The sequence below is a fragment of the Eriocheir sinensis genome, chromosome 8, assembly GCF_024679095.1.
Source record: "Eriocheir sinensis breed Jianghai 21 chromosome 8, ASM2467909v1, whole genome shotgun sequence".
In the NCBI taxonomy this organism is placed as follows: Eukaryota; Metazoa; Arthropoda; class Malacostraca; order Decapoda; family Varunidae; genus Eriocheir; species Eriocheir sinensis.
The window spans coordinates 20,941,597-20,954,860 of record NC_066516.1 but is presented as its reverse complement, the minus strand read 5'-3'; the positions used below and the strand labels follow the sequence as shown (position 1 = coordinate 20,954,860).

The following is a 13,264-nucleotide window of genomic DNA, read 5'->3' as shown; positions in this document are numbered from 1 at the left end:
AGGCAGGAAACCGATTCTGCTTTTTCCTACCTGGGCGACTTTCTTTTTCCTTCCTCGCCGCTTTCTTTAGTCATCCTACAACCTCCAGCATCATACCCCGACACACTAGCCTCCTCCTCCTCCTCCTCTTCTACTCTTCCTACCTCCACTACCATCTGGCAAACCTTTTCTTTCGCTCTCCCTTTCTCTCTTTTCTCGTCCCTTTTCCTTCTAGCATTGCAACCTCCACAACCTCATTTTTAATCATTATTTCCGCAACCTCATACCGACAACCTCTTTATCCTCATCATTATTCTCCTTCCTCTTACCCACATCACCATCATCTGCCTCTTCTCTTTCCCTCCATCTTTCTCATTCCATTTTCTTAACTCTCTCTCTCTCTCTCTCTCTCTCTCTCTCTCTCTCTCTCTCTCTCTCTCTCTCTCTCTCTCTCTCTCTCTCTCTCTCCTATCATCAAAGGCATCATCACTTTCCTACACCTCTCTTCTTCTTCCTCTTCTTCCCCCTTCCTCTTTCTTCCGTTCCCTTCCTCTCTCTCTCTCCACTCACCATCATCACCACCACCACCACCACCGGAGCCCATCTCGACCCCTTCCCCTCCTACCATCATCATCAAGCCTTTTTTTTTTTACCACCGCAGTTTAAAAGCAGAAGAGTTTGGGTACAATTTCCTCGCAACTTTGATCAAAATGGTCCTATCAGCGTCCCCTCCCTCTTTTCTCCTCTCCCTCCCGTCGTCCCTTCCTTTCTGTCTTGTTTTTTCTCCTCTTCAGTCTCCTTTACTCTTTTTTTGGTTTTTTTTCATATTTCATCTCTTTTCGTTACTTTTATTTTATTTTCTTGAGCTGCCATTTCATTTCTTTTATTGGTTTCGTTTATCTTTCGTTTATTCCCTTTCCTTTCTTCCTGCCGTTGTTATTTTCCTCTTCCTTCCTTCGTTCCTTCATCTCTCCAGTCCACTAATCCTTGTCTTTCTCTTTCCCTTCCTTCCTCCTTTCCTTTATTCCTGCCGTTGTTACTCTCCTTTTCCTTCCTTCCTCTCTCCTGTCCACTAATCCTTGTCTTTTTCTTTCCCATCCTTCCTCTCTTCCTTCCTTCCATCTCTGCACGCACACACAAACCGACAAACAAACCACCACTCACATCCCATCACACGAACTTCACTACTAACCGATCTCTTAATCAAAGCCGCCTCGACATCCCCCTACACACCTACCCCAGTAACACCATCACCACCACTATCATCACCATCACCACCATTACCTACCCTATCCACCTTTACCTCCCGACGCCACCATCCCCACCTACCACTTCCTCCTCGGCACCCCATCCCCCCACTTCGTGCTAATTACCAAATCATTTCCAAAGAGATTCACAAAGATGATGGACACATTTCCCGGACGACTGGACCTGAAGGCCGCCTCTCCCCCTCCTCTTTTTTCCCTCCTTCCTCTCTTTTCACTTGATCATTCCCTCTTTTCCCTACTCCCGTGTGTCAATTATGTCTATCTCTTTTCCTTCATTCTTCTATCCTAACCTTCCTTTCCAATAATTTTTCTCTCTCCCTCTTTTCTCTACTTCATCATTCCTTTTCTTACCTATCTACCTGTGCCATTTATCTCCCTCTTTCTATTCATATTTCTCTTCCCATTCCCTTATCCCACCTTGCTATGCTTTCCTATTTCTTCCCCTCACTTTTATTTCGTAATTTCTCCTCCTCTCTCCATACCCTTCCCCCTTACTTTCCCTTTCTTGAATCCTTCCTTCTCTCCTCTACACAAATTTTTACCTCCCTTCCCTACCTTTCCTCCCTCTGCTTTCCTTTCCTCCTCTCTCCATTCTCCTTCCTTTCTTTACTCGTGTCACCGCCGCCCTGTTCCTTCCGCGGCCATTTAGCCAAAACACGTAATTACGGCGTGAATACACAAGCGCCACCTACCGGAGCGGCGGGCTAATTACCTCCCTAGTCACCTGCTGCCGGGGCGTAATAGACCGCGCTGAATTAAAGGAACGTCTTGCCTCTTCCACCCTCCCACATGCCTCTATTGCCTTCCACCTTCCCCTTCTTCCACTCGCTTCCACCTTCTCTCGCCTACCACCCTACCCCTCTCTTCCACCTGCCTCCACCCTACAACTACCCTCCTCCTCTCACCTGCCTCCACTCTGCCACTACCCTCCCCTTCCTTCCACCCGCTTCCAACCTGCCACTAGCCTCTCCTACTTTCCTCCACCATGCCATCCACCTCTCCTACCTTCCTCCACCTTGCCATCCACCTCTCTTGCCTATCAACCCCCTCAACCCTCCACCTTGCCACCCGCCTCTCTCCAACCACTTCCGAAACACGTGGTAAGACAAGAATCTCAGCCACTTGCAACGACCTTAAGACACACGTACAAGGACAAAAATCTCAGCCACTCACGACGACCTTAGACACGCTACCACAAAAACCTTAGTCACTCGTTTCCCACGCTACTACCTTTTAAACCTCGGCCACTTTCCACCATGCCTAAAGAGACGGGTAAGAGGATAAGTATGGTAGCCACTCACCGCTACCTTGAAACCTCCCCCACTTATCCACCACTACTTAAAGAGACGCATAGCAGAATAAGAACCTTAGTCACTCTTTTCACTCGTTACTGTATCATAAAATTTCAGCCACTCAGACAAGAACCTCAGCACACCACTCAACATTAATAGATACATTAGTACTCTAACATTTTTTTTTTAAATATCAACCACTTATCATCACTCGCAAGTCATGTACACACACACACACACACACACACACACACACACACACACACACACACACACCAATGTAAATATGACGGTGTGTGTGTGAATTGATTGGTTCCATGAAACTGTCTCTTTAAAATCTCTCTCTCTCTCTCTCTCTCTCTCTCTCTCTCTCTCTCTCTCTCTCTCTCTCTCTCTCTCTCTCAACGCCCACACTCCCCCTTTTCTCCTCCCATACTATCCTAACCCAACCTGTCCTGCCTCTCTTCCTCCCTCTCCCCTTTAACCCCCCCTCCCCCCCCATACACACCTGTCCTACCCTTCCTTCCTCCCCCCACACCTGCTTCGTGCTCGCCAGGTTTAATCAACACGCCCACGGAGTCGCCTGGTCACCGAGGAGAGGCCGCCCCCAGCACCCCCGCCGCCGCCGCCGCCGCCACTCTCATAAGCCCATTTTTCACCGCCAACTGATTTAATTTCCTCCCTCATTATCTTGCATCCGCGGGGTGTGTGGAGGAGACATTTTGGTGGTGGGTGGAGAGGGAGGGAAAACCAACGCTCTCTCTCTCTCTCTCTCTCTCTCTCTCTCTCTCTCTCTCTCTCTCTCTCTCTCTCTCTCTCTCTCTGTGTGTCTGTGTGTTTCCCTCCCCCGACCCGCTTTCCACATCCTCTTCCGCGTCCTCCTTTCCCTCTCGTTTCCTTTCACTTGTCTCCGTTTATGGCTGTCTATGTGGCTCTTGAGGTGGCCGGTGGTTGGGGTTATGGTGGTGGTGGTGGTGGAGAAAGTGGTGGTGGTGGAGATGATGGTGGTTGTGGTGGAAGAGGTATCAAAGTAAAACAATGTAATATTTTTTTCAATGGCCTAAGAAGAAGTTTTAAATATGGAATGGTTTTATAATAAGGATGTGGTAGAGGAGTTTTGCAATGTGAAGTGAAGGGATTAAGGATAAGAGGAAGAAAGAAGGAAGAAGAAAAGGGGAGAAAGTAAAGGGGGTAGAAGAAAGGTACGGAGAAAAGACAGGTAGTGGAGGAGGAAAGAAACGGAACAAGATAATTAAATGAAGAAAAAAAAAGGAAAAAAGGAGAAGGAAAGAAGGCAAGGAGGAGAAGGAGGAGTTGAAGGAGGAGGCAAGGCTGTGTGGTAGGAACTTAGGCGACGGTGAAGGGAAGGAAGTGAGGATGTGAAGGGGGGAGAGGGCAGGAGGGAGGAAAATGATGGGATAGCAAAGAGGGGGAGGGGGAAGAAGAGGGAGGGAAGGAAGAGGGAGGGAAAAAGGAAGAGAGAACCACACTTTTCAAACTCTTACGGCGGCGATAAAGGGAAATGGAAGGTCGGTCGGTCGGTCGGGCTGTAAAGGGAAAAATTTAAAGGGAGACCAAAGGAGAGGAAAGAGAACAAAGTGGGTAGGTGTTGGAGGCAAGTCGCTTACCTCCCCAGGGCAAGAGTGGAGGAGAGAGGTGGAAGTGGGGCGAAGGTAGGGGTAAAGGCAGAGGGGGGGAGAACAGAGGTGAAGAATAATGGGTGGAGGAAGTATGGAAGGCTGTGAGGGTGAGGAGGGGGAGCGTGAGGGGGGTGAGGGGAGGGAGAAGTGAGAGAATGCAGGGAGGTCAAACCGGTTGGGGTGCTTTTGGAGAAGGGGGGGCGTGGAAATGGAGGTGTGGAAAGGTTTTGAAAGGAAAGAAAAGGGTGATGGAGGTGCTGGGAGAGTGGGTGGGCAGGGGTGGACTAGGTGGTGGTGGTGGTGAAACGGGAGGCTGACGAAAATGAATATGACGGGGTGAATGAAGGTGAAGCTGGTATGAGGAAATGAGGGCGAAAATGAGGGACAGGATGGGAAAGGAAGCGAAGAGGAAGAAAAGGAAAACAATGCCGAGAACGAGGAGGAAGACGAGGATGACGAGGAAAAGGGAAACACTAAGAAAAGGGATTTGGAAGGTGAGATGAAGGTGAGTGAGTGACGGAAACTACTTCAGAGGGTGAGTGAGGGAATGGAGGTGAGTGACAGTAATGATGACAATGGTGGTGGTGGTGGTGATGGTGTTGTGGTGATATAATGATGTGCAGCAAGCAGTCTCATGGTGATGATGATGGTGATGAAGGCAGTAGAAAGTGGAGCATGACAGTGATAGTGGCGGTGGTGATGGTTTGTGGTTGGTAATGACAGTCGTGGTGGTAGTGGTGATGATAGTGGTGGTGGTGATAATGGTGGTGGTGGTGGTTATGAATTCCTCCCTCCAAGCTAGTCTACATACCACATAACTATTTCCTCTCCCCCCCTCCCCCCTCCCCCCCACCCTTCATTCCAGTCATCGCCTATTCATCCACCCCATGTCTTTCCCACCGCCCCAGTTGATCAAAATACGACTAATGGCCTCTCTCCCTCCCTCCCTTCCTTTCCTCTCTCTCTCTCCCTTGCGTCCTTCCTTCCTTCCTTTCCCTCTTTCTCTCCATTTTTTTCATTTTCCTCAAGCCTTTCTTTTCTTCTTTCCCCTCTCTCTCCCCCTCTTCCTTTCCCTCTCCTTTCATTTTCCCTTGCGCCCTTCTTTCCTTCTCCCTCTCTCCACTTTCCTTCACGTCAATATTATCCCTTTCTCCTTCCTTCCTTCATTCATTCATTTGCTCTCTTCCTTTCTTTCCCTTACGTCAACATCATTTCCTCCCTCCTCGTTTCCTTCCTTCTCTCGTCTCTTTCCCTTCTATAGCTTTCTCTTCCTTCCGTTTCCTCTCCCTTTACTTCACCATCCCTTCCTCCTTCTGTCCTTTCTTTCTTCTCTTGTCCTTATCTTTAGCTCCGAACCTAGACCCTCAAACGTGTCCTCCTCCTCCTCCTCGCGTGTGTCAGGGAGGGAAGAGAGGAAGAAAGAACACGGAAAAAGTTGGAAAGTTTCGTTTAGTCGGCGCAACATCTGTGGTCATAGGAAGAACACGGATGAAAGACGGTAATGAGAGAACGGAAAGGAGGAGGGACAGGCGAACTACAGACAAGACACGTAACTAAGAGGACAAGTTGTGGCGGCAAAGTAGACTAAGTGGACGACAAAAAGAGGAGGAGGAGGAGGAGGAGGAGAACAGTGGAGGCGCAATGGGTAGGAACGACGAACAAGACTTGAGGACGAAGAGAGGAGGAGGAGGAGGAGGAAGAGGGGGGGGGGTATGAGAAGCTTCACAAACAGGGACAAGTGTAAAGAATGTGAAGAGGAACCCAGCTCTCTCTCTCTCTCTCTCTCTCTCTCTCTCTCTCTCTCTCTCTCTCTCTCTCTCTCTCTCTCTCTCTCTCTCTCTCACTGCGTTAACAATAGGCTATTTCCATCCTGTCCCAGTTAAAAGATGTTCCCTCCTCCTCCTCCACCTCCATCATTTTCTCTCCACGTCAAGTTCCTCCACAACGCCCACATTTCCTCCACATCATTAATTCTTTCCTCCACCACAGGATGCACTTTAACCTTCCTCCACTACCTCCTCTTCCTCCTCTTCTTCCTCCTCCTCCTCCTCCTCCTCCTCCTCTCCTCTTCCTCCTACTCATATAAACCAAGAAGAGATTACAAGAGTCAGACTAAGCCAAGTTCTTCTATCTCCAAGCCCTCCTCCTCCTCCTCCTCCTGTCGTACCCACATAAACCATTTCCTAAGGGGAGGGAGAGAACGGGAGACTCTTCCTTGTCTACTATCCTCCTCCTCCTCCTCCGCGTGAGTGTGTGCGGCAGAGGACGAGTGTGTTGGAGATAAAGGAAACGAAGAGAAAATGGGAGAGAACAGAGAAGGGCCTGAGAGGAGAGGAAGGTAGGAGGGGAGGCATGAGAGGGGAAGTAAAACAATGAAAGGAGAGAAAGAGAAGAAAAGAGGAATAAAGGGTTAGAGAGGAAAGAGAAAAAAGATTAAAACGAGAAAAAAAATTAAGAGAAGAAAAAGAAAGGACCAGAAAGTAGGAGAAAAAAATTAGCATAAGAAGAGAAGACAGAGTTAAGTATAAGAGAAGGCACAAAATAGGGAATATTACAAAAACAAGAAAGAGGAAAAAGAAAAAGAGGAGGAGAACCGAACGCGAAAAAAGTAAAAATAACTAACCATAACAGTGAAAGAAAAGAAGGAAAAAACTTGGGGAATGAAAACAAGTCTGAAACAAAGAAAATAAAGGAAAGAAAAGAAAGGAGAAAAAAATAGGTGGTGTGTGTGTGTGTGTGTGTGTGTGTGTGTGTGTGTGTACGCGCGCGATCAAAGAAAACAAACGCACAAAGGAAATCCTGAAGAGAAGGAAAAAAAAGTAATGGAAAAACAAAGGAGACGAAAGTGAAGGAGTGTGAAATGAATGGAGGAGGAGGAGGTGGAAGAACAGAGGTGGAATGTGAAGCCAAACCCAGCCCACGTCGTTTCTTCCTATGATCCACAATGGGACGCTAAACAGGGCTTGAGTGGACTGTGGAGTAAGAGAGGGAGGGGGGAGTGGAGAGAGGGATGGATTGAAGTGAGAGCAAAGAGGTGGAGGGAATGGAACTGTGAACGAAGCGGGAGTCAAAGTGGATGAAAAGAAGAATGGGAAGAAATACAGACAGAGAAATGGAGAGCAAGAAGGGAGTGAAGGGAAGCAGGGAGAGGGAGTAGGAGAATGGGGGAGGGAGAGGGAGGGAGGAGAGACTAAGAGGGAGTGAAAAGTGGATGAAAAGAAGGGTAATAGAAAGTACACGAGGAGGAACGAAGGACGGCTGGAAGGGAGAGTGAAGGGAAGGAGGGAGAGGGAGTAGGGGGAGAACTGGGGAAGGAAAGGGAGAGAGAGGGGACTAAAAGGGAGTGAAAAGTGGATGAAGGGAAGGGAGATGATAAGCGGAGGACGAGTGTGAGAGAAGCATAGTAGTATACACACCAAGCATGACCTTTATTCCTTCCTCCTCCTCCTCCTCCTCCTCTTCACAGCACCCCCCCCCCCTCTTCCCCTCAACGGACTCTTCTACCAAGGACGAAAGGGTGGAAGAAGGAAGGAATAAAAAAGTAGTTGGAGAATTTTCCTTAACAAGCTGACAAAGACGGAAGGAAAAAGAGGAGGAAAAAAGGGAAGAAGAGGAGAAGAAAGAGGAGGAAGAGGAGGAAAAGGAGGAGAAAAAAGAAGAGAAGGAAAAAAAAGGAGAACGCAAACGAAAATATTATAATTATGACGGAAAGAAATAGATGAAATGTGGAGTGAATAAACGAGGAACTTGTGATAAGAAAAAAGAAATAGGAAAAACAAGAGAAGAAAAGGAGGAGGAGGAAGAAGAATCCAAACGAGCAAGAAAAAGATGGAAAACGTGAAGCAAATTAACGAGGAACTTTAAATGAGCAAATAAATTAAACGAGAAAAAAAAAACTATATAAGAGAAGTGAAAATATAAAAAAAATCTACCTGTTGAACATTTTTTACCTTAAGAACATAACGTAAAATTATAAAAAAATGGACAAAAACGGAGAAAGGAGGAGGATAAAAAAAATGGGAAGAAGAGAGGAAGGAGAAGAAAAGGAGGATAAAGGAAGCAGGTCACAAGATGATAAGGGAGAGAAGGACGAAAAGGGAAGGGACGCAGAGAGGAAGGGGAAAGGAATGAGGGGAGAAGGGGAGCAACCGACACCCTCTTATCCTCTCCTCCCTGATCATCTCCTCAAGGCCGCCCCGTTTACCCAGCCACTACCCACGCCGGGGGGAATGGGGGAATGGGGAAGAGAGGGGAGAAGGGGAGATAGATAGGAAGGGAGAGTGATTGGTTGGGCGGGGCATATGACAGCCATGGAGAGAGAGAGAGAGAGAGAGAGAGAGAGAGAGAGATGGGTGGTAGGGTACTAGAGAACAAGGAGAGGAGTGAGACGAGTGGAAAAAAAAGGAGAGAAGGAGAACAAGGAAGAAGAGAAAATGGGGAGGAGGAGGAGGAGGAGGAGGAGTCAGTCATGTGGGTTTGGTTCAGAGTAAATAAAGACCAGCAGCCATCGGTAACCCTTGGCCTTCCCTAATGTCTGGATGCGGGCACACACACACACACACACACACACACACACACACACACACACACACACACACAGTTACTTCATCGCCCATTCACATAGTCCACCCAGTTTGTTACTCCATCAGTCAGTCAGTCATCCTTTTACGCACCCAGTCAGTCAGTCAGTCACTCACGCATCCATTCATCCGCTACCACACCAGTCAGCCAGTCAATTACTCAATCAGACAGTCAGTCACCCATACAGTTTGCTACCACTCGTCAGTCAGTCAGTCACCTATTCAGTCCACTACCCCCTAAGTCAGTCAGTCAGTTAGTCAGTCACCCATCCAGCTTGCTATCACTTCAATCAGCTAATTAGTCAGTCACCCATCCAGTTTGTCAGTCACTCCAGTTGTACACCAGTCAGACTTATATATTCATGACTAGAGGCTGACTTACTGACATCTGCTACAAACTATTACGCTCGGCTCCTAACAACATGAGGAAGTGACCGATCCTTGTTCTAAATTAAGATCTAGTACAGCGGTGCAGGAAATTAATAAAACGATGGCGGGCTGAATCGTTAATTATTGTGGTATGTTATCGCAGTCTCTCCTTCACCCCCCACTCCCTCCCTCCTCCCCTTCAGCCTGCAACGATATGAACCATGACCATTCCCTCCACCACCACCACCACATGTATAGTTCCACTTCATACTAAATTTCTGGGGCATGTTATTCCACTCTCTTCCCCCTTCATTACCACCACCATCACCACCACCTATATAACTCCACTTCATACTAAAATAACTGTAGATATAACGCATTTTTTTCTTGACCGTAATACAATGAAGAGGAAAGAAGAAGAGGAGGAGGAAGAAGACTGCCCCTTCCTCTCTTAGCACCACCACCACGTCACCACACTTCCACATCATACTCATTTTCAAGTAACACCTGTCCCTGATCCACACACACACACACACACACACACACACACACACACACACAGACGAAGGCCATTGAGTAGAGTTCGTGAGTGGAGGAGGTATTTTTTCGTCCCACCCACTAACCCACTGACCCCCCCTCCTCCTCCTCCTCCTCCTCCTCACCCAGACAAACCAGTCAACCAACCACCCAGTCATCCACCCAACCAGTCAAACCAGTCAACCAGTCCTTCATAAATCGCCCAATTCTCCTTCCACCGTCAGTCTTGCTTCTCCTGACGGCGGCTGACCACGTGCCTGTTCAACCCCGTCACCCCGTCACCCCTCACCCCTTTTCCTTCCGCCCCCTCACCCCGCCCTAGCTCACCCACCTGCACCATCATCATCACCCACTTCTCTTACCTCGTTAACCCGTTTATCTCCTTTCCTCCTCCTCCTCCTCCTCCTCCTCGCGTTTCTCTTTCTCGTGCCGCCACTACAACAAAGCGACGATTTTGCCTCATTTTAAAATTTGTCCTCGTTAGCGGCGCCTCTGTCTGGTGTATACTACTATAACATGACACCTCCCCCCTCTCTCCTCCTCCTCCTCCTCCTCCTCCTCCTTCTACTTCCCCCACCTCTCCCGTTCCACCCCTCCTACTAAAAACCCCTTCCTATCCCTATCCCTTTCCCTCTCCTCTCCTCTTCGCCCCCTTCCTCCTTCCATCCCCTCCATGCATAGTGTCCTTGGCGCGCCTCCTTTACTCACGCACGCACGCACACATACACACGTAATCTCTCTCTCTCTCTCTCTCTCTCTCTCTCTCTCACACACACACAACACATTTTATTTTCATTTTTCCTTGTCCTGTTTTTTTTTTCTCATGTCCAAAATAATACAAATAAAAAATCCATACATGAAAAAAAAAGTTACACAAGGGGAAGAAGGAAAAGAGTCGGTTGAAGATCAAAGTCTATTCCCCTCTCCCCTCCCCTCCCCCCATCGCTTCCTTCAACCCCTCAGCTTGTACATGTACCCAAGTTTCCCCTCTTCCCCAATGAAAAGAAAGAGAGAGAGAGAGGGAGAGGAAGGGAGGGGAAAAAGAGGAAACATGAGAAGGGAAACGGGATAAATACAGGAAATGGGGGAGATAAAGATGCGTTGGGGATGCTTGCAAGATGATGGGGAGGAGGAGGGGGAGAGTAGTAGTAGTAGTAGTAGTAGTAGTAGTAGTAGTAGTAGTAGTAGTAGTAGTAGTAGTAGTAGTAGTAGTAGTAGTAGTAGTAGTAGTTGGTGACAGTCAGGTGGCTCATGAAAGGGAGTGAGTGAGTGAGTGAGTGAGTGAGTGAGAGTGAAGTCTGAATAAGTGAGGGACGGGGTGAGGGAGTAATGAGGAGAGGAAGGAGTAAGAAAGGGAGGGAGGGAGGGAGTAGGATGCAGCTGTTGGTTTAATGTTGGTTGGTTTACATAACTTCAAGGACTCACTCTCTATCTCTCTCTCTGTACAAGTGTGTGTGTGTGTGTGTGTGTGTGTGTGTGTGTGTGTGTGTGTGTGTGTGTGTGTGTGTGTGTGTGTGTGTGAGTGAGTGTGTATGTGTGTGTGTGTGTAAAGGGACTCACACGCAAGGCTGATGAAAAAAAATATATTAAACAAGATTTTCTCTCCCTTCCTCCCTTCTCTCCGTTCCCTCCCGGAGTTTTTTTTACTTTCTTTTTTTTTTTCTTCTCTCCACCGCCATTACGTTCTCTCGAGCCCTGTAAGTAATATTCCCACGACACCGATATACACACACATTCTCTCTCTCTCTCTCTCTCTCTCTCTCTCTCTCTCTCTCTCTCTCTCTCTCTCTCTCTCTCTCTCTCTCTGCCTTCCATATTTTCTGTCCCTTACATCTCTTCTTTGTCACCTTTCACCTTTCCTTTCTCCTTCTCTCTCTCTCTCTCTCTCTCTCTCTCTCTCTCTCTCTCTCTCTCTCTCTCTCTCTCTCTCTCTCTCTCTCTCACTAACCACATTTTCTCTTAACTCACTTTCCTCCTCCTTTCTCCTCCTCATACGCATTTTTTTTTTCACTTTCTTGCTCGGAACTTTCCTTCTTTTCCGCAGTTTTTATCAATTTCTTTCCACTACTTTTCTATTCTTCTTACTATCACTACTTATTTATTATTTTCAACACCGACCACTGACCTTGACCTCCTTCATTTTTTCTCATTTTCTTTTCTTCCTGCGGGACTCGCCTAAGCTCTTCATACATATTTAAGTAGAGAGAGGAAAAGATTTACACGAGACTCGAGTTATATTCTTCCTCTTTCTCTTTCTCGTCCTCCAACGTTGTAAGGACACTGGTTATGTAGCAATGGTGTGGGGTCGAACACTACTGGGTTAGGCTGAGTCGGGTTGGATTCCCTCTAGGCTATGTTAGGGAAGGTCAGACTGCATAAATATTAAATGGTATCAGTGTGAGGGAGAGAGAGTCCGGGGATGTATAAAATTAGGAAGCATGGATGTGTTGCTATGCCATGTTAGGTGAGGTTAAGTTAACTGAGGGTTAGGTCAAGTAAGGTCACAGTATAGGAGAACCAGGTAAAAAAAAAAAAAAAAAGCCGCAGTGATGTTTTGCACAACACTTGATGCTGTAAACTACGACACTTGTACACACACAAGCACACACACACACACACACACACACACACACACACACCAGGACAGCCCTTTCAACACGGGAATATTGTGTCAACCTTATCACTGCCCTCCTCTTCCACCTCCACCTCCTCCTTCCTAGCTATGCCCTCCACTCACAACCACACTCACACTCGTTCCACCACTCCACCCCTGCAGCCACTATCACCCTCACCATACGTCCTTCCCTCAGAGCACCGGGGAGAGAGACAGCAAGAGCCCCTTACCTCCCCCCACCAACCCACTACCCCTGACCATATCCTAAAACCATCCTCCGCTCCACCCCCCCACCCCCATCTCTCTCCTGTCCCATACCTCAGCGTGAATGTTACCACCACTACCCCCCTCCCTGACCCTTCTCCTCCCTGCCCCTCGAGTCTCAGCCCTTACAGCCCTTGCTCAATGCTCGGTCCCCATCCCAGGCCAGACAATAGACGGGTTTAAAGGCAGAACGAACGGGTGCCTGCAACAAGGGGTGACAAGAAGCGAAAGAAATGAGGAAACTGCAATGGCTCTGGGTATGTATATGTAGGTTTGAGTGTATGTATGTGTATGCGTGTGCGCGTTTCAGGGCACGGCAGATAGAAGAAGACTAGGATATCGAAATTCATAAGCCTGTCGGGTTTTTTTTTTTATGTATTCCCTAATTTTTCTTCTCTCTCAACCCGATTTCCGTCAAAGGAGAAGCCATCTTAAAGAATGTACTTTTTTTATGAACGCCAAAAAAGTAAAAAATATATAAAAACCTAAAAACGCAGCCACATCTAAACCCATTCACCCATCCCCGAGTCCATTTCTCTCTCTCTCTCTCTCTCTCTCTCTCTCTCTCTCTCTCTCTCTCTCTCTCTCTCTCTCTCTCTCTCTCTCTCATCCTAAGTTCGTGAATGTCATGTTTCATAAGAGGCAATAAAGAAAATGGAAAATGGATCCACATCTTAATATTTTTTTTACAAACGAGGCTATTTTCCACAACTTTTCTACC

At 47.5% G+C, this 13,264-nt stretch overlaps 1 protein-coding gene across 3 annotated transcripts in view; it reads right to left on the bottom strand.

The window, feature by feature from the left end:
- LOC126995669 (cell surface glycoprotein 1-like) overlaps positions 1 to 13,264 on the bottom strand; it is a 157,624-nt gene that overhangs the window by 122,766 nt on the left and 21,594 nt on the right. The window lies entirely within an intron of this gene.